The sequence below is a fragment of the Ambystoma mexicanum genome, chromosome 2p (genome assembly GCF_040938575.1).
Source record: "Ambystoma mexicanum isolate Mex_15411 chromosome 2p, UKY_AmexF1_1, whole genome shotgun sequence".
NCBI lineage: Eukaryota > Metazoa > Chordata > Amphibia > Caudata > Ambystomatidae > Ambystoma > Ambystoma mexicanum.
The window spans coordinates 1,155,620,378-1,155,641,996 of NC_090923.1; the positions used below are offsets into that span (position 1 = coordinate 1,155,620,378).

The following is a 21,619-nucleotide window of genomic DNA, read 5'->3' on the forward strand; positions in this document are numbered from 1 at the left end:
GAAGTAATTAGCCACTAGCTGTGTACGGGCTGCCTCCCCCCGTGCCCTTTCCCCTCCCATGCGCAGCGGCTGTGCATGTGGTTGGGGATGTGGGGCCACCACCATGTCCACGGCCAGGCCCCGGCGTGTTGCAACGTTGTGCAGGACACATGCTGCCACTATGATCCTGCACACTACTGGGGGAGCGTATAACAGCTGCCCGCCAGAACGGTCAAGGGAGCGAAAGCGTGACTTAAGCACTCCGAATGTGCGCTCCACTATGCCCCTGGTTGTAATGTGGGCTGTGTTATATCTTACCTGGGGTGGCGTGGTGGGGTTCCGAATTGGCGTCATCATGTGGGGGCTGAGAGGGTAGGCACTGTCCCCTGTGGAGGTGGTGATTGGTATCATTGGTGGGGTTGTGACCTTGCTCAGTATCCAACATGCATGCATGTGCAGTGGCATACATACTCACCAAGCAGCCATGTATCGCCATGCCGCCCAGCTTCTAGGTCCCGGCTTAGGGTGGACATTCGGTAAATGAAGCTGTCGTCGGTGGAGCCGGGATAGTTGGCATATACTGAGGTGATGATTCCCTTGGCATTACATGCTACCTGCACGTTGATGGAATGCCAGTGCTTGCGGTCCCTTTAGATGTGCTCAGATGCCCTGGGGGGACGTAGAGCCACATGGGTGCAGTCGATGGCACCTAGCACTTTGGGGAATCGTGCCACAGCGTAAAAATCCAGGGCGGCAGCATGCCTTTCTGCAGGTGTTCTGGGCAGGTATATGTGCCTGCGGACTGATGGCCGTGCAGTGATGATGTTCAAGACCTGGTGTAGGCAGCGTGACTGGGTGGCCTGTGACACCCCACCCACTATGGCATTTGTCCGCTGAAATGATCCAGTGGCTAAGAAGTGCAGTACATTGAGGACCTTCTCCAGGGGGCTGAGTGCTTGGGAGCACAGGGTGGGTGATGTGAGGTCATCCTCCCACTCACTCACCAGGTCCAGTATAATGTGTGGTGGAAACCTGTACCTCCCATACACCTGGTCATCAGGCATCCCGAAAAGGCTGGTTCTGGGTGTGAATATTCTGGCCCTGACTATCCTCCTCCTCCTCCTTTGGTAGCCCACTGCCACTGCTGCTAGGAACGGTATGTTCATCCTGGCGTCTGAGCTTGTTATTGTTAAAGTCCGCAAATGTATGCTTTGCGCGTGTTCTAGGCGAGCGTGTGACCCGCGCACCCCTGGAATCCAGTTCCCAGTCCAATAGCGTGTGGAAATTCACACGCACCACGGGATACAGCGTGTGACCCGCGCACCCCTGGAATCCAGTTCCCAGTCCAATAGCGTGTGGAAATTCACACGCACCACGGGATACAGCGTGTGACCCGCGCACCCCTGGAATCCAGTTCCCAGTCCAATAGCGTGTGGAAATTCACACGCACCACGGGATACAGCGTGTGACCCGCGCACCCCTGGAATCCAGTTCCCAGTCCAATAGCGTGTGGAAATTCACACGCACCATGGGATACAGCGTGTGACCCGCGCACCCCTGGAATCCAGTTCCCAGTCCAATAGCGTGTGGAAATTCACACGCACCACGGGATACAGCGTGTGACCCGCGCACCCCTGGAATCCAGTTCCCAGTCCAATAGCGTGTGGAAATTCACACGCACCATGGGATACAGCGTGTGACCCGCGCACCCCTGGAATCCAGTTCCCAGTCCAATAGCGTGTGGAAATTCACACGCACCACGGGATACAGGTTCGCTGACGTACTTGCGTGTGTAAGTGCCCGCGCACCCATTAAATACACGTACATAGGCCAATCGCGTGTACGCGCACTTTTGTCCAATTACACGCGATGACACTCTGACGTGCAGTATCTCCACGTGTGCCCCGTCATCACGTGCTGAGTGGGGAACACCCGTGCGGGTCACGTCACAGACGCGCTTACGCGCTGAGGGACTCTGGTCCAATAGAATCGCGTATGCGTGCTGACGCGCTTACGCGCTAAGGGCCTTTCCTCGGATTTCACGCTGACGTGCAGGATTTTCACGTGCCAAATCACTCCGTATCAAGCTGGCCACGCGAAAACACACGGAAGACCACGCTCCTGCCCAGAAGGCCGAGTTACTGCCCCCCGTGCCCCGAGCAGCCTCCCACGTGCCATCTGCTGCTGCCTGCCTGCCTGCCTGCTGCCACCGTGCCCTGCCATTTGGTGCCTGCACATCAGCCATCTGCAGGGGTCCAGTTGCTGTGTCCACCCCTGCTGGAACTGAAGACTCCCGACTGGGATTACATCGCTCCACAGCCCAGCCCCAGGACCCAGTTGCCCACCCACACCTGCCTCTGGGGTTGCCATGTCGGGCACTTCCACATCTGGCACCAGTGGCAACCCCAGGCCAGAGGGGCAGAGGGGCACCAGCTTCACTGTCACCGAAGTTGGTGTCCTGGTGGAGCATGTCCTGGGGCAGTATGATGCCCTCTTTGGATCGTCCCGCGCCAGCAAGGAAGGACGGCAGAGGATCTGGGCCGACTGTGTGGTTGCCATCAACGCGGAGGGGGTGGCAACCCGCGACGTCCTGAAGATCAAGAAGCGCTGGGAGGACTTGAGGTCCAGGACCCTTGTGAAGGCCCGGCGCCTCATGGAGGGGGGCCGGGGCCGCATGAGTTCCAGCCAGATGAGGGTCCTGGAACGCGTACGCCCAGCGCTCCACGCCCAGGCCCGTCTGGAGTTGAGCGGTAAGTGTCCATGCATTACTGTGTGAGACAGGGCATGTTGCGGTGTGCTGGTTCTATGATACTTGCCTGTATGTGTGCCATAGGCCATGTATGCATGTATGTGTGCAGGGACATCATGGTAATGCATGTGCGACCAGTGATGTGTGACCCACATGGTTGTTGCATGTGTTGAAATGCCGCATGGGGAGCCCTATGCAGATTTTGAACATGAGAGCATGCCAGTCTCTGTACCTGGACATGGGTGGGGGTGAGGGATGGGTGCTGATGCCAGGTACATATATGGTAGCCATGTCTGTGTGCCTGACCTGCGTGTCTGTGACTTGTGCATGCCATGGATGCATGACACATGTGTGTGACAATGCACAGATTCAGTAAAGCAGCCAAATTACCCTTGTATCCGCTGTGTTTGGTGTGTTTGGGGCCAGATGGATGTGACTGAGGTGAAGTGTGTGCATGTGATAGGCATGAGCGATGATGCATGTGAGTTACATATCATTGAATGTTTCAAGAGTCCATTGGACATGCATGGAAATGTCCATGGCATGCACCATGCCTGTTACTGTGTGTGTTTTGCCTGGACTGACCCATGTGTTGTGGAGGGACATGATGGAAGTGTACTTTGACAGTGGTGCTCATCTGCTATTGCTTCCTGTCTAGGGGACCATTGTACAGTGCCCTGATGCTTGTGTTCTTTGTCTCCCTCTACGCAGCGGCTAGTGAAGAGGAGGGCGGAGACGGCGCTGTGGAGCAAGGCGGCGGGGATGCCCCCACGGCTGCAGCGGAAGGGGTGGGTGAGCCCCCACAGGGGCCTGCTACGGTGGGAGACGGTGTGCAAACCACCAGGTTGGTGGTTTGCACAGAGGAGGAGGAGGCCGCCACTGGGGCACACATGGGGCCTGGTGGGGGCATCCCTGCTGGTGCAAGTGGTGCAGTCCAGGGCCAGGGGCAGGAGGCAGCACAGGTCACCGTGGAGGGGCCTGTGCATGTCGCTGTCCCTGACCCTGTGAGTGCACCACCATGCACCAGCAGGGATGCCCCGTCCCATGCCTGTCCGCAGGTAGAGGGGATGTCCATGTCACCTGACTCCCCTCCACCTGCGGACGTGGGAACCCCTGGCCGTGCGGAGAAGGTCCTGATTGGGGTCGCGATGCGCACGGCTGTGATTCGTGATGCCGTGCGTGCTTCCCGGGAGGAGCACGCACGTCATCACGAAGTGCACCGTGCCGACGTGGCCCAATTGGGATCGGCCATGTTCGGGGGTTTCCTGCATGTGTTGGCCAATGTGGCGGCCCTCTCCTCCTCTGTGCAGGCTATCCACCAGTCGTTCTCCTTGCCGTCTTCCAGCCCAGATGCCACCAGGGCCCCCTGTGGACCTGCCCCGACCAATGCAGCCAGCTCGGTGGGGATCCCATCCCTGCCACAGTCGGGAGTCAGAGATCCAGCAGGGGTGGACACCAGAGCAACTGGACCCCAGCAGATGGAGGATGTGACGGCATCATCGGGCAGGGCACGTGCACGACGGCGTCGGTGGTTTCCATCAGCCTGGATGCCGTCGTGCTGGCACAGGCAGTTGCGTCGGAGGCAGCAGCAGGCTCAACGTGGGAGGCATCATGGCTCGGGGCCATCAACATCAGGGGTGCAGGCATCGGCCGGAGGGCAGGAGAACCCTGGAATGGGAGTGGCTTCCGTGTGGGAGCGGTTGTGCCAGCGGATAGGTGCGGAGCGGCAGCGGGCAGAGGAGGAACGGCTCACGATGGTCAGGGCGGAGGACTCCATGCGGAGGGCGCTGAGGCGGGCTGAGTGCCTCGAGGGTCTTCGCAGGGAGTTTGAGCTTGACACTGCGTTATCCCTGCGGGACCTCGGGGCCAGGGAACATGCCCGCCTCCAAGCCATTGACCAGGAGTTCGATGATGCCCTGGCCCATGACAACAACCAGTGAGCCGTCCGAATAGCCCGCTGCCTTTGTATATAGTTGTATAGTTAGGGTTAGGTTTCCTTTGTTTTTTTGATTTTTTTTGGTAGCGATTGGACAATGCACCACTTTTTTGTATAGTTCAGTTTTTAGTTAGTAGTCATAGTTAGGTTTAATTTGGTTGGGCTCATGGACCCAGGATGATCTTCTTCATGGTTCTTCGTTGGCTTATTTTTATTTTTCAGATTATTTTCTTGGACATTCATCTTGTTTTGTTTGATTTGCTTTGTGTTTTTTCTTATTTCATTTCCATTCTACTTGCTGTCCAATACATTATTTTTTTTATTCTTCAATGTGTCGTATCATCTCATTGCTTTCAGGCATGTCATGTTGGGTGTTTTGTCATTCACTTGCAGCCATTGTGTGTGACAGACATGTGTTCAATTGCATTATTTAAATTGGGGGTGTAATATGTAATTGCCTTTGATATGTGGGTGGGTGTGATAGTTGGTTGGGCCTTTTGGCAGGGGAGGATTGGCATTACGGACATGATTGGGGAATGTTGGGACCCAGGTGCAGGGGGGCATGGATTGGACATGGGTGGGGGCCTGCTGGCAGGTGCCCCACAGTGCTGGGGGGGTGGGGGTGGTGGGAGACATGGGTGGGGGCCTGCTGGCAGGTGCCCCACAGTGCTGGGGGGGTGGGGGTGGTGGGAGACATGAGTGGGGGCCTGGTGGAGGGTGCCCCTGGTGGCTGGGGGGTGGTGGGAGACATGAGTTGGACATGGGTGGGGGCCTGCTGGCAGGTGCCCCACAGTGCTGGGGGGTGGGGGTGGTGGGAGACATGAGTGGGGGCCTGGTGGAGGCTGCCCCTGCACTGCTGGGGTGTGGGGGTGGTGTGAGACATGAGTGGGGGCCTGGTGGAGGGTGCCCCTGGTGGCTGGGGTGTGGGGGTGGTGGGAGACATGAGTGGGGGCCTGGTGGAGGGTGCCCCTGGTGGCTGGGGGGTGGGGGTGGTGGGAGACATGAGTGGGGGCCTGGTGGAGGGTGCCCCTGGTGGCTGGGGGGTGGGGTTGGTGGGAGACATGAGTGGGGGCCTGGTGGAGGGTGCCCCTGGTGGCTGGGGGGTGGGGGTGGTGGGAGACATGAGTGGGGGCCTGGTGGAGGGTGCCCCTGGTGGCTGGGGTGTGGGGGTGGTGGGAGACATGAGTGGGGGCCTGGTGGAGGGTGCCCCTGGTGGCTGGGGGGTGGGGGTGGTGGGAGACATGAGTTGGACATGGGTGGGGGCCTGCTGGCAGGTGCCCCACAGTGCTGGGGGGTGGGGGGGGTGGGAGACATGAGTGGGGGCCTGGTGGAGGGTGCCCCTGGTGGCTGGGGGGTGGGGGTGGTGGGAGACATGAGTGGGGGCCTGGTGGAGGGTGCCCCTGGTGGCTGGGGTGTGGGGGTGGTGGGAGACATGAGTGGGGGCCTGGTGGAGGCTGCCCCTGGTGGCTGGGGGGGTGGGGGTGGTGGTAGACATGAGTGGGGGCCTGGTGGAGGGTGCCCCTGCACTGCTGGGGTGTGGGGGTGGTGGGAGACATGAGTGGGGGCCTGGTGGAGGGTTCCCCTGGTGGCTGGGGGGTGGGGGTGGTGGGAGACATGAGTGGGGGCCTGGTGGAGGGTGCCCCTGGTGGCTGGGGGGTGGGGGTGGTGGGAGACATGAGTGGGGGCCTGGTGGAGGGTGCCCCTGGTGGCTGGGGGGTGGGGGTGGTGGGAGACATGAGTGGGGGCCTGGTGGAGGGTGCCCCTGGTGGCTGGGGGGTGGGGGTGGTGGGAGACATGAGTGGGGGCCTGGTGGAGGGTGCCCCTGGTGGCTTGGGTGTGGGGGTGGTGGGAGACATGAGTGGGGGCCTGGTGGAGGGTGCCCCTGGTGGCTGGGGGGTGGGGGTGGTGGGAGACATGAGTTGGACATGGGTGGGGGCCTGCTGGCAGGTGCCCCACAGTGCTGGGGGGGTGGGGGTGGTGGGAGACATGAGTGGGGGCCTGGTGGAGGGTGCCCCTGGTGGCTGGGGGGTGGGGGTGGTGGGAGACATGAGTGGGGGCCTGGTGGAGGGTGCCCCTGGTGGCTGGGGTGTGGGGGTGGTGGGAGACATGAGTGGGGGCCTGGTGGAGGCTGCCCCTGGTGGCTGGGGGGGTGGGGTGGTGGTAGACATGAGTGGGGGCCTGGTGGAGGGTGCCCCTGCACTGCTGGGGTGTGGGGGTGGTGGGAGACATGAGTGGGGGCCTGGTGGAGGGTGCCCCTGGTGGCTGGGGTGTGGGGGTGGTGGGAGACATGAGTGGGGGCCTGGTGGAGGCTGCCCCTGGTGGCTGGGGGGGTGGGGGTGGTGGTAGACATGAGTGGGGGCCTGGTGGAGGGTGCCCCTGCACTGCTGGGGTGTGGGGGTGGTGGGAGACATGAGTGGGGGCCTGGTGGAGGGTGCCCCTGGTGGCTGGGGGGTGGGGGTGGTGGGAGACATGAGTGGGGGCCTGGTGGAGGGTGCCCATGGTGGCTGGGGGGTGGGGGTGGTGAGAGACATGAGTGGGGGCCTGGTGGAGGGTGCCCCTGGTGGATGGGGTGTGGGGGTGGTGGGAGACATGAGTGGGGGCCTGGTGGAGGCTGCCCCTGGTGGCTGGGGGGGTGGGGGTGGTGGTAGACATGAGTGGGGGCCTGGTGGAGGGTGCCCCTGCACTGCTGGGGTGTGGGGGTGGTGGGAGACATGAGTGGGGGCCTGGTGGAGGGTGCCCCTGGTGGCTGGGGTGTGGGGGTGGTGGGAGACATGAGTGGGGGCCTGGTGGAGGCTGCCCCTGGTGGCTGGGGGGGTGGGGGGTGGTGGTAGACATGAGTGGGGGCCTGGTGGAGGGTGCCCCTGCACTGCTGGGGTGTGGGGGTGGTGGGAGACATGAGTGGGGGCCTGGTGGAGGGTGCCCCTGGTGGGTGGGGGTGGTGGAAGACATGAGTTGGACATGGGTGGGGGCCTGCTGGCAGGTGCCCCACAGTGCTGGGGGGGTGGGGGTGGTGGGAGACATGAGTGGGGGCCTGGTGGAGGGTGCCCCTGGTGGCTGGGGGGTGGTGGGAGACATGAGTTGGACATGGGTGGGGGCCTGCTGGCAGGTGCCCCACAGTGCTGGGGGGTGGGGGTGCAAGGGGACATGAGTTGGTGTTCATTAGTTCAAGGAGACATGTGCCTTTGCTGGGGGGCATGCCCATGTTGTGTGGGCTGCCTGCGGGACATGACCAGGGATGCAGGGTAGTCCCCTGTGGTGTGGGCTGCCTGCAGGGGCCGTGGAGGGTGTACAGGGTACACCTGGGAGGACCCACACTGTCAAATCACATGTGGGACTCCCCGGCACCCCTGAAATACACGTACCGTGCAGAAATCGCGTGTAAAACTTCCCGCGCACCCCTGAAATACACGCGCCCAGGCTATTCGCGTGTGGAACTTCCCGCGCACCCCTGAAATACACGCATCCAGGCTATTCGCGTGTGGAACTTCCCGCGCACCCCTGAAATACACGCGCCCAGGCTATTCGCGTGTGGAACTTCCCGCGCACCCCTGAAATACACGCGCCCAGGCTATTCGCGTGTGGAACTCCCCGCGCACCCCTGAAATACACGCGCCCAGGCTATTCGCGTGTGGAACTTCCCGCGCACCCCTGAAATACACGCGCCCAGGCTATTCGCGTGTGGAACTTCCCGCGCACCCCTGAAATACACGCGCCCAGGCTATTCGCGTGTGGAACTCCCCGCGCACCCCTGAAATACACGCGCCCAGGCTATTCGCGTGTGGAACTCCCCGCGCACCCCTGAAATACACGCGCCCAGGCTATTCGCGTGTGGAACTCCCCGCGCACCCCTGAAATACACGCGCCCAGGCTATTCGCGTGTGGAACTCCCCGCGCACCCCTGAAATACACGCGCCCAGGCTATTCGCGTGTGGAACTCCCCGCGCACCCCTGAAATACACGCGCCCAGGCTATTCGCGTGTGGAACTTCCCGCGCACCCCTGAAATACACGCGCCCAGGCTATTCGCGTGTGGAACTTCCCGCGCACCCCTGAAATACACGCGCCCAGGCTATTCGCGTGTGGAACTTCCCGCGCACCCCTGAAATACACGCGCCCAGGCTATTCGCGTGTGGAACTTCCCGCGCACCCCTGAAATACACGCGCCCAGGCTATTCGCGTGTGGAACTTCCCGCACACCCCTGGAATACACGTAGCCCGCTCCCCCAGGCCCGATCGCGTGAGGAACTTCACGCGAACCCCTGTAATACACGTAGCCCGCTCCCCCAGGCCCGAGCGCGTGAGGAACTTCACGCGAACCCCTGTAATACACGTAGCCCGCTCCCCCAGGCCCGATCGCGTGTGAAACTTCACGCGAACCCCTGAAATACACGTAGCACGCTCCCCCAGGCCCGATCGCGTGAGGAACTTCACGCGAACCCCTGTAATACACGTAGCCCGCTCCCCCAGGCCCGATCGCGTGTGAAACTTCACGCGAACCCCTGAAATACACGTAGCACGCTCCCCCAGGCCCGATCGCGTGAGGAACTTCACGCGAACCCCTGTAATACACGTAGCCCGCTCCCCCAGGCCCGATCGCGTGTGAAACTTCACGCAAACCCCTGAAATACACGTAGCACGCTCCCCCAGGCCCGATCGCGTGAGAAATTTCACGCGAACCCCTGAAATACACGTAGCCCGCTCCCCCAGGCCCGATCGCGTGATTAACTTCACGCGAACCCCTGTGATGCACGTACCCTGCAAATCGCGTGTGAGACTTCCCGTGCACCCCGGTATACACGCACACGTATTTTTTGTCAGCGGGTGTCCGTGTTTGTGGGTACCCCTTTGCACGTCATTTTTCCAGGAGGGCCACAGTATGGGACATTCATCATGGCAGTATATAGGTGCTATTTGTTGGCGCACCTTTTGGCGCACATTTCTTACAGCCGCAGAGACGCTACCGCCTGCTTTCTTGTGGCGGTCGTGTTTGTGCCTGTGCGCTGGTTTGAGCGTGCGCTTTTTTGCCCTATTCTATTCCATGAATACGTGTTGTAGGCGAGCGTGTGGGCGTTCCGCGCACTTGTGCCCTGTACTTCCCCCGTGACGCCCACGTTTTGGCAAGTTGTTCCCCATTCCGAGTGTTACGCCCGTGTTCCGCCTACTTTTGTTGCGTGCGCCGCGCTATGTGCGAATTTCGCTGTGGCCTGTGCGATTTTCGCTGTGACCTGGCGCACGCTGTTAGATGGCCTGTGCGCCAACGTGCGCCGCGCACTTTTTTATCGCACATCCGCTGGTTTTCTCGCGCACGGCCTTCCATGAATCGACGTGCGCTGCTTTTCGTGCGATTTTCGCAATTGCACTGCGATTTTCGCTATTCCACTGCGATTTTCGCTATTCCACTGCGATTCGCACGTTTTTGCCCACTTGCGCCGCGCTAATTATTCCATGAATCGGCCTGCTATTTGTAGGCAACATCTCGCGCGCGCGCGCGCGTGTGTGTGTGTGTGTGTGTGTCCACATGCGCATGGGATAGGTGCACACCATGAAAATGTTCGCTGGCACATATTGAGAATTGGCTGGCTGTATTTTACAGTAAAAGGCCTGTATATATTGTGCTGTATTACCCACTGTGCCGAATGGCAATTTTGACTTCTTATTTAGGCGCATTTTGTGTCACTTAAAATACAGATGGTAAGAGTGTGGAAGGTATATGGAAAGGCGTGGGTGCGTGGGGTGTCCTCTCTGTTTTTTGTCATAAAAAAAGGCAGACAAATCAGCCAAAAGAAATAAGCGAAATTGCCATTCGGCAAAAATGCACGCGAAGAAACATTTTTTACAGTAGCAATATTGACAGATATCTGGAACAGTCATATATAAAATTTGTTTTTACAAAGGCATGTTGGTTTATATTGGGGACAGACAGCATAAAAAATATTTTACAGGGTAATGTTTGCATATATTGTTAGCAACTGACCGCATGAAAATGTGTTTTGCATTGCAATACTGGCATACATTGTTGAGACAGGCCTCATGGTTTTGTATGGACTCAGCCAGTTTGAAAATGTGTTGTAAAACGGTTCTGTGTCGTGCTTGTGACCTGTGATTTATTGGGTTATGTGTTCCCCTGCAGTATCGATTGTAAACTATATGGTTTCTTTTCCCAATTGGGCTATACAATGTACCATGTCAGCCCATTATTTAAAAGAATTCTTGGAGAGCACCGATCCAAACCAACTAAATGTTTCCGTCTTGCTCGGTTCAATTTGGGGGAAACAGTTACGCCACTCGAGTTAAAAAAAACATACCTACCACCATTGGTGACCAATAAGGAGCCCCAGTCCCCAAGAAAACAGAAATACAATCCTGTTCCTCAAGAAAACAGAAAGACGGGCCTAATTATACAGTGAAGAGTTGCACAGCAAGGAGGTTGCATATTTGCAGCACCCAGCGCCTGTGCAGGAAGGGCGAGTTTATCCAGCCAACGAGACTCCTTACATCAATTGACCAGAAAAGGCTCAAAAGCATATGTTGAGCAACGAGCCTTGGCTCACAATTAATAGCTGCAGAAGATGGTTATTTGCAACATCTGACATCCTCCTTCAGGCCCTAATTGTGCATTTTACTCAATGATTGGCATAGCCAAAGAAGATGTTCAGTTGCGCATCACTCAAATACCCATCTGGGGCGATTTTCTGATAAAAAACTTCCATCCTGCACCGACCAACCCCTTCTTGGTTTCCCCCAACATATGTTGCTGTGCTGTGACAGCACCTGCCTATTTGCTGGTGCGTTCGACTGGAAAGCGTTTGCCAAAGGCGAGTCCCCTATCTTGGTCTTGATAAGACCCACAGTGGAGTCTGCATGGACTGTACCTAAGAGGGACATGAAAGGTGATAGTCATGGTTCTATAACTGGGGTGGGGTGTGCATACGGCTAACGTCTGCTCTAGGTGTCTGGAAGGAACCATTCCATCTTTGAACCGGAGCTGGTCTATGTGGGCAATGCTCACATGATTACTCTCTATCATGAATTGTAAGATGTGGCACATTAGCTGCTTCAAGGTGGTTGCATTTCTCTGGAGGCCTAGTGTGCAATAGCACCCGGAGCATTCCAAGTGCTGAATGGGATTACCACCTAAATTATCTCAGGCCCAAATAACTGGACAGGCTCATAATAAAATCACATGCTTTTATAACAGAAATGGTCATATAATTGCAATATTGATCCTTTGACTAATAGGGGCTGTTTTAGGATTTCAAAAAAATGTGACAATGTCAATATTTCGTCTCACCAGAGCTGGATAAGATCGAAGTATATAAGTGAAAAAAGCATACAAGAATGTGTGTAATGCTACAGGCAACATAAAGTGTTGTGTGCGCTTCTTCTTTCTTAATTTTTAAAAGCATTGGGCCTCATTAGGACCCTGGCGCTAAGTGTTTAACGGCGCCGTAAAAGGCTGCGGCGCTGTTAAACACTTAGCGCCTAATTACGAGGTCCCTTTGCGGCACCCGACCTTAACGGCTGGTCTACAACAGCCGTTAAAGTAGGGACCCGCAAAGGGACCTTGATGGCAATTACGGTACCGCAATTTGCGGTACTGCAATTGGCGCCTTCCCCATTCCCATTGAGCCGTATGGGGCAAAAATGGGAATGGGGAAGGGCCATGGCGACATGGGGAATTACCGCCCGCCAACCTCAGAATGGGGTGGTAATTCCCCATTCCGCCATGGCGGACTCCGGCATCGACCATGGTGCTAATAGCACCATGGTTTAGCGCCGGAGTCCTAATGAGGGCCATTGACTCTTTAACCTATCAGGAATAGTTTTATGAACACTGCAAAGTTTGTTTGTTTCACTTTAAACTTGGGAACAATCAAAAGTTTGAATTGTCTTTATTTCATCTGGTCTTGTTGGCTCTTGGTAGACGATCTTGTCAGCATTCACAGAACTTCTTCTCTTGCTTCACTTCAATGGGTGCCAGAGGGGTAAGGGTATCTCCTTTGTAAGGCTTTACGTCATTCAGATGCAGTCAGGCTCATCTTCCTTGGAGCTTCACTGCAGTGGGAGTGACTTCCTCTACTAGGTACGGTCCTTCAAAGAGGGGCTTATTCCAAGTGCAAACAAAACTCTTTACAAGCACTTGGTCCCCTGGGTACAAACTAGCTGGCTTCAACACTTCTACATGTTGATTGTTTGGCTGTCTTCTTCAATCTTCCTCAACCCTTCTGTTTGATTTTGGATCTGTTGGGAAATAAAAGAAAAACTAGCCGTCATATTTGTCAAATAATCATGCATCTCATTTCCTAATATTTTTGCTATGCTATGGGCATCAGTTTCTTATCTAGTCGGAGGAGCAAGGGGCATTTGTATGCAGTGTCCAGTCACCACCTCATAAGGAGTCAGGTGATGATCTGAGCCATGCTGGTTTCTCAATGCATATAAAGCAAGGAGTAGGCAATGTAGCCATCCCTTCTTCAAAATCATCTTGATTTTAGCTATCCTTTCTTTAAGGTGTCTGTTTAAATGCCCACAAATACCATTTGCCTGTGGGTGATAGGCAGATGAAAACTTGTGTTTTATGCTTAACAGATGAGGCATCTGTTCAAACATCTCATTACCCATTATCAGACTGCATGATTTTTCATACACCCCATCTAGGAAACACCTCACATACAAGAAACCTGGCAGCACATGTGGCATCGGGGTGCATGCCTGGCCCTCCCTCAATCCATCGGGAAAAAGGACACATTAGTATTAGCATGTATCTGTAACCATAGCATGTTTGCAGCATATCCACATAATCTACATATAAATGCTGAAAATGACCATTAGGGTGGGGTATTGCTCCTCCCACTGTTTGCAAAGTATGCCCTGCTATGAATTCCTGGCAGACAATTCAATTCACAATAAAATATGCAACGTGTTCTAATAAATTTGGCAAAAACCAGTCTTCTTGTGTCCAACAGCGACTCATGTTGCACTGCAGTGCTGTCTGTGTGGAGGAAGCCCCTCCCTTTCCAGCATGACAATCTTGCGTGTACATTGATATCACATAGACGAAGTCAGAGTACACTGTCACTTCCTCAGCCTCATATCTTTTAAGTGCGGTGACAAGTGTCACTAATTCTTCAGCCTGTGCTGAACAATGTGAAGGGAATCTTGCACTTGTCACTACTTCAAATTCACCATTCTTTTTTAACTTCACTACTGCTGATCCCGTATGCCTTTCTCCTGTCGTTTGGTCAATTTTTGAAGAACCATCAATGAATAGAATTTCCCCCCATCTAGAGCATTTTCTTTAACATAGGGAATATTGTCATAAAACTCAGTATACGTTGTGCAATCATGTACATAGTCCTTTCTGACTGGTTATGCCATGAATGTCGCTGGATTCACTATTTTGCATCTAACAGTTTTGATCACTGGGCTCGAAATATTCACCTCATAACTTGACGCTCTTTGTGCAGTGAACGTACTTTTAGGTTTTTTCCAAAATAGCAAATAGGGAATGCTGGACGAATAACGTCATTGAGCAACCCATGTAATACTTGAAGCTTTTTCAATTGCAAAAGCGGAAGCAGTTAATGTTTGTTCGCAAGGGTAATGCCCTCTCATTTTTTGGGTCGGATCTAGAATCCCACTGTAATAAGCCAATGGTTTATGTCCATGTCCTAATGTTGTCTTTTGCGTGAGGACTGCTGTCATTACCACTCCATTTGAATGCAAGAATAAATAAAACTCTCCCTTATAGTCTGGAATTCCTACCACAGGGGCTGTACAAATCACCTTTGTCAACTCTTCAAATCCTTCTTTCATTTCATCTGTCCATACCATGTCGTCTTTACCTATCTGTGCTTCTTTAAGTCCTTTCAGAAGTGGTCTAATATATGTCCTGTAATAAAAAACCCAGGCCCTAAATAATTACATAGGCCTAAAATGGTGGCCTTTCCCACACTTTCTTAGGTCTTAAGAGTTTTCATGATTGCTTCTGTTCTCTCAGGTGTCACTTTTCTCCCCTCTTAAGAGATTAGCTGTCCTATGTACAGGTCCTCTTCCTGACAGTACTGTAATTTCTCCTCATCTACTTTGTATCCCTTTTCTGTCAATACTGTCATTAGATGGACTGAATATTTTCTGTGTTTTTTTCTGTCTCGTTGCACACTAATATGTCATTTACATACTGAATTATTGTGCTCTTGAGCTGTACATTACCTAGGTCCATCTGAAGAACCCTATTAAAGATTGAAGGGGACCCTGTAGTAATCTTCTATGTTTCCACTGCTGGTTTATGTACAAAAACAAGGTAAAATCTTGGAAGTCCTCATGAAGGGGAATTGAAAAGAAAGAGCTCTTTACATCTGTTACTGTAAACTATTTGGCTGTAGCTCGGATGTTACATAATATCATAGCTGGATTCAGAACCAGTGGAAATATTGTTTAGGGTCGTAGATCCTGAAATAATCTCCACCACCCCCCGTTGATTGCTTACCACAGTCATGTTACACGTGGAGTCTCATGGTACTAATATTCCCTGCTGTATTAAAGCAGAAATGGTCTCAAACATACCTTCATCTACTTCTCTGGACATGGGGTACTGTTTTGCTTGTGGTTAAATTGCTCCTGGATTAAGCTTAATTTTGACGGCTGCTGCTCCACTCAATAGACCCACGTCATATGGACATTTAGTCCATAAGATGCTTGGCACCATCTCTAAATCGTCTTGGAAGAATGACGGCTTCTTTTTTTTTTTACCAATGCCATTCTCTGTGTCATTTCTCTATTCTCAACTTTTATCCAATAGGTAAGACTCTTTGTCTGTTAAGTCTGTTAGTCTATACCCTTCACCAAGACCTATTACTGTTCTCCATGCTCTTCCTCCATCGTCTGTCCCATGAACAACGACCCTTTCTTCTCTTACCATTGCTGCTCCTAGTTCTATGGGAATAACCGGTCCTTCCTCGTCACCCATAGGTATTTGTGGTCTAAACAAAAAAGTGTCATTTATTCTCAACAGTTTACCTATCAATCCAGGAAGCCATGCCAATAAAATGTTTACTCCATACATAAATACTTCTGGGTCTGAAGAAACACAGTGTTATGCTTTTTGGCATGCAAATGCTAATATGGGCTTTCTTACATTCATGTAATATATCCCTGTAGTGGAACATATTATCCCTTTGTCAGTAAATGATATTGTCATGTTAAGTTTTGTCATCAAGTCACATCCTAATATGGTAACGGGTGGCTGTCAAGAATACAATAGTGGCATAGATACATTGTGTTCTCCTATTGAAATTAGTATTTCATCAGTAAAAAGGAACTAAACTCATAGCCCAGACAACCCCTGCACATTCATGGCAATGCTAGACATTAAGTACTTTCCCTCTCCAACCCAGAAACAAGTTGCTCCTGTATCTAAATAAAATGAAAATGTCTTGCCTCCTATCGTTACCCTGACCCTTTGTTCCTCTTGGGGGTCTGGTGTCACTGATAGTACTGAACACATCAGGTTGCTCTGTGTGCTTTCCTATTGTGGGTATACATTCATCCCTGTAGCCATAAAAGGATTTCCTCCCACTACTGCCACACTCCCTATCCTGGGTTTAGGTGTTTGTGGGGCTCCTGTATTCACATCCCATTGTGGCATTGTTGCCTGGTATGTCAGAGTGTACTGTTGGGGTCTGTACTTGCTGTCTTTGCATAGGCACTTGCTGTCGTTTCCCTTGTGGTGACTGTGATTGCAGCTGAATCTGCTGTGTTTGCTGCATTTGTAGCTCATGCGTCTGATACTGCATGTGTTCTTGGGCATAATATTCCATTGGTTCTGTACTATACTTTAGGAAATAGCCTGCTCCCCTCTTGGAACTTGCCAGTTCTGCTGCATGCTCCCTCTACTTCTGCATGTTTGGGCCATATGTCCCATTCTCCCACAATTCCAGCATTGCTGTGGTTGTCCTCCATTAAATCCTCCTCCCCTGCAGGGTTTTAAAATCCACTTCCTCTTTCTCTAGGTCCATTCCCTCTACCACATGGTCAGAGGTTGTACCCGCCCATATTTACTGGGTACCCTACATTGATTGGCTGTGTAGGCTGTAACTCTTGAGTAACTATTTTTTCACTGCGTGTTAATACTTCACTTTCCATGCAGAGTTTCGACAGTTTTTTCTGAACTACCTTTGTTTCCTCAATCTCCCTAATCCATGCTTTTATCTTATCCTTCTCTTGTAACAATCGACAATGATGTATGATAGTCATCTATATTTCTGGCTATGGCTTTGCTTCCATCCCTACTTGTTTCTTCATCTGCCTCTGCACTCCTTGACAGTCCGTGACATAAAATATAAGTTCCCTCGTCTCGAGATGCCAACGCTCTTGAATCTCCTAAATATAAGAAACATGGTCTTCATTCTCTCCCATTTTCCTTGCCTATGCCATGTCTGATGTATCAGGATAGTGTACCCTAAGTGCCCTCCATATGTCTGCTCTGCAATTAACTAAATGGCACACCATTGTCTGCCGTGTTTTGTACTGTCACACTCGCATATCCGGATCGTCTCCAAATGTCGTCAGCTCTCTCCCCTAGGATAGTGGCTAGTAGGCCTTCCATGTCATCCATTGCTAATGTCATTCCCGCTATCAATCTCTCTAGATTATGAATTCATGTACCTGCTCTTGCAGACAAACTAGGTAATTTGCATTTTAAATTATCTTTATCCATCTTTGGCCACAGTATATATTGTGGTTGTCCTCCCACTATCTCTAATAGCGGGAATTGTGTGAGCTCTGTTCTACAATCGTATCCACCCATGCTTCTCATTTTCCAGGTGTATCTAGTTTCACCCGTTCGTCTTCATCCTGGTAATGACCTCAGTCTACTTACATAAGGTAGGGAACTTTCCCCTACACCATGCGACCATCCTTGTGGTCATTCGGGATATGATATAGGTTCTGGTGTTTTTATTTTTGGCACTTCTACCTCTGACCACATTACCCATTTTCCTACATCTGGATCGATCGAAGAGCCACACGTGTCCTCTCCTTGCACTCTCTCGTTTTCTTCCCTTTCTTCGTCTGACATCATTATACCCCAACTGGTATGGCTGTAATCCCTTTCCTCGTCATCAAGATCTAATTTGCTTAGGGACAGCATTCTGTGCTTGTCCATCATTATGTCATCCAATCTATTTATTTATTTAATGAGCATTCGTATGGCGTCCTATACATCAGAAAGTGTTTCCAGGCACTACAAGACAAAAGAGGGGGTGTACGGGGTAGAAAATAACAATAAACGGTCCTACTAGGCCATGTGACATTAAGATCGTGCAAGTGCCAAAAACAGGGAGTACAGGGAGAGGGAAAAGGGAGAATGCAGAGAGAGGGAAGAGGGAGAGGTTTGGGGGGCAAAGGGACTGGGCAAGTGCTAAGGGAGGCCATGGAGGAGAAGCGCTCAGGGAAAGGGAAGGGGGCAGCTAGTGCGAGGTAGGTGGGGTGGACTAGACTTTTTAGGCTAGTCGGGGAAGGGTGCCGGGGACAAGTGCTGGTAAGAGGGGTAATGGGGAGGCTAGTTGAAGGAGGGCCTGGCCCCAGTATGGATCAGGAGGGTTTCAGGGAACCAGACATAGGGCCTCATGACGAGTTGGGCTGTATTCCCGGCTGTAATACCGCTGACTGTAATAGCCCTAGCACCGACCGGCCCGGTGGTATTACCACCGTATCACGGGTTGGGCCTTAACGGTAAATCCCCATTCCTGATTGGGTCCATTGGATCCAATGGGGTATTTTCGGTGCTAATACTGCGGGCTAATACAGCCAGCTGTAATACCGCCGAAAACAGGGATTTTCACCTCCAGAAAAAAGCTGGAACTAAAACAGCCGATTTAGCGCCCAACTCGTGATAGGGCCAGCCCTTAAATGTGGCAGTAATACCATTACCACTGCATTTAAGGGCTACAGCCCAACTCGTGATGAGGCCCATAGAGGCAGGTGGACCAAGCAGGGGAGGGGATGCAGGAATGAGGAGGAGAAAAGGAAGGTCTTGAGAAGCTTCCAGAAATATCAAGATGGAGAGGGGCAGGAAGGCCATTCCAGAGGGAGGCTCAAGCCGAAGATAGAGATCTACCCCGACTCTCTGTTTAGATAGGCATATGCATTGCAGAGAGATAGAGCTAGAAGACTGAAGAATTCTAGCAGGAAGGTATTTAGGGAGAGAGAGTTGGAGGTAGTGTGGTCCCAGTCCCCAGAACGCCAGATGATGCAGAGGGTCTTGTATTTGATCCTTTCAGCCACAGGAAGTAAGTGGCGAGGAAACAAGCAGATTAAGGAAGAGGCTGTTACAGTAGTCAAGCCTAGAGAGGACCAGAGCTCTGGAAACATTGAGTTTCTAGGGGAAGGTGAGGAAAGGAAGAATGCCCCTGAGGAAGTGAGGCTGACGGTGAGATTTCTTGACAAGGTCAGCAATGTGAGGTGAGAAGGAGAAAGAGGAGTGATGCCTAGTTTTTTTGCCTCACAAGAGGGTGAGGAGCGGAGCCCAAGGAGGGCAGCCAGAGAGTAGGGGGGAAGGATGGGGCAGGAGTCCCAATGAGAAGGATCTCAGTCTTACTGGCATTGAGGCAGAGATTGTTAGAAGCACACCCTACTTGAACAGCACTCAGGCAGTCGGGAATGAGAGAGGAAGGAGAAGAGGAAGAGGAAATAAGCTTAAGGGAGAGCTGAGTGCCATCAGCATAGCATTGAAATTGAGGAGTGCAGGTGGAGATCAGATGGGTGAGAGGGGCAAAGGAAAAGATTAAGTACTGCACTCTTGTCTTCTATCCCTTGTTTCTCTTGGTGGAGATCCTTTGATACCCCTCTGGTCTCATAACCATCTTTTTTCCTCATCTGACTATATCATTCCCCAATCATTTTCCCTATGCCTTCGGACTCATGCTCAGCAGCCCATGTCTGTGCTCTAGGTATGTCCTGCAGCTCCTTGTGGGGCTCCTTGTGGGGCTGTTGCGACCATCTCTCTTCTTCCCATCATTCTCATTCTCCATTTGGTATTACACATCTGTTACTGATGTGATCTATTTCGTCTTCACTTTGTCCTCTACTTCTTCTCATTTCATTTTGTTCTTCCTCTTCCCGTCTTCTCATCTCTCTCTTCTTCCATTCCCCTTCTTTGCAGCCTTCGTTCTTTCAATCTTTGTGTTTGTATTTCCTCACATTTCTTTTTCTCCCCCTCTTTTCTCTCTCTTTTATCTGTTCATCATACCTTCTTTGTTCTTCCTTTCACTTCCTCTTTTTTCCTTTTCATCATTATATGCCCTTTCTGTTCTATTTCCTTTCTCTCTCGTTCCTCTCTTTCTTCTCTTACTTTAATTTTGTCGATACCCTTTATGTCTAATTTGAGTAATATTTGTTCTCCCAACCACTAATTCTGTGCAATTGTCACTTCACTGGCTTTGTCTTTCTCTTCTTTTTGTTTCTTCTTCTATCTCTATCAATCTGTCCCTTCTCTCATTATCCCACTCACTTTTGCTAAGTCTAGACATATATTCACATTCTTTTATCTTACTTTCTTCTGTACTATCTTCATTGCTATAAGCAGGGGGTACATATATCAGATTAATATACCATGCTGCTGCGTTTAACTCCTTTAAAGAATAAAATCCATGTTTCTCTTTGTGCCCTCCCCTTCATGCTGATTAAGCATCCACCCCCTCTTGGGTGGGTCTTCTCTCTCGCCCCGATACATTTTACATTGTTCTAAAATAGCTAACCTCTTTTGTAGCTTCTTCCCTGTGTACACAGCATGTATGTATGTTGTCATGTTTTGTAATACTGTTTTTGATAGGGAACTCTCTTGAGGCCAAGGCAAGAACATTTTATCAGCTGTGCCTCTTACCCATTTAGGATGGTATTTCCTAATCTTGGGTGTGTACCTCGGTAGTTTTTTGCACAAATGTAAAAGAGTGTGTCCTCCATGATGGCAAGTCGTTTTTAATTGTCAATACTTCCCAGACCTTTTATTCTGCTGTTACTTTAATTAATTATATCACAAAATCAATTCACGCAAGCACCATCAATCGCTGTCCATTACCCAAAAACAATTCTTCAACCACTCTTCAAGCCTACACAATAAAATTATTTTTTCATTCCTTTGTTTATAATTCTATTGATTCTCGCTATCCTTCTGTTTTAATATTGACAATCTAAGAATCTTATTTTGCTTATATCTTTTTTCAACTGTTACCCTCCTATGATTCAGGTCAACCGCTTGTTTCAAGGGTCTGATACCAGCTAGATTATTAGTATCATTCTATGTTTCTTTGTATAACCGGTCAACTATTTTACACTAACATATTCATAACCCCAAACAAATGTGCAAACAGTTTCTAAGATCGTCTTCCTTTACTTTCCCTAGTAAATGCATCTCATCTCAAACTTTACCCCATCTTGGAGTGTATGATGCATTCTTCATATCGGCCTTGCCTTAGGAATCCCTAAAAAATACCCCACATGGAGTGTAATGCCTTATCTTCTGTCTCCTTGAGAATAGTAAATGAGGTACTCTCTCTTAAAACACATCCTGTCACTCCCGTCACCTCTCTTCAATTCGACTTTACTTATAATACAATCTCTTCCCCTTTTATTCGCCACTTTCGATGCTATACTTACATCCGTCACTCAGTTTGAGCCCTTTGGTATCAACTCTTCGCCAATCAACCAGGTCGCCTTCAGTCCACGGGGCGTCCGTGGGGACCAAATAAATGTATTCATAATGCCAGCAGCGGATAGGCTTCTGCAAAAATGTATAGTACACCACTACTTAGACCCTCAGGATTGGTTGTCACTCTCTTCCAACCTTGGACATTTGACTTGTTAGCAGCACGCAAACAACAAAACCCAGGTGCAGGGGAACAACCTCAGACAACTGCCTTTCTTCGCTTATTAGCTAATTAGCCTGCCATCTCTCAT

The 21,619-nt window shown here is 51.6% G+C and overlaps 1 long non-coding RNA gene across 2 annotated transcripts in view; it reads right to left on the minus strand.

Annotated features, from left to right (window-relative positions):
* Nucleotides 1–11,837: 11,837 nt before the first annotated feature.
* The window catches only part of LOC138567254 (uncharacterized), a 54,122-nt gene continuing 44,340 nt past the window's right edge, over nucleotides 11,838–21,619 (minus strand). For both annotated transcript variants that reach the window (XR_011302145.1, XR_011302144.1), the window contains exon 2: nucleotides 11,838–12,904. This is a non-coding gene — a long non-coding RNA (uncharacterized lncRNA). The remainder of the gene's footprint in view (nucleotides 12,905–21,619) is intronic.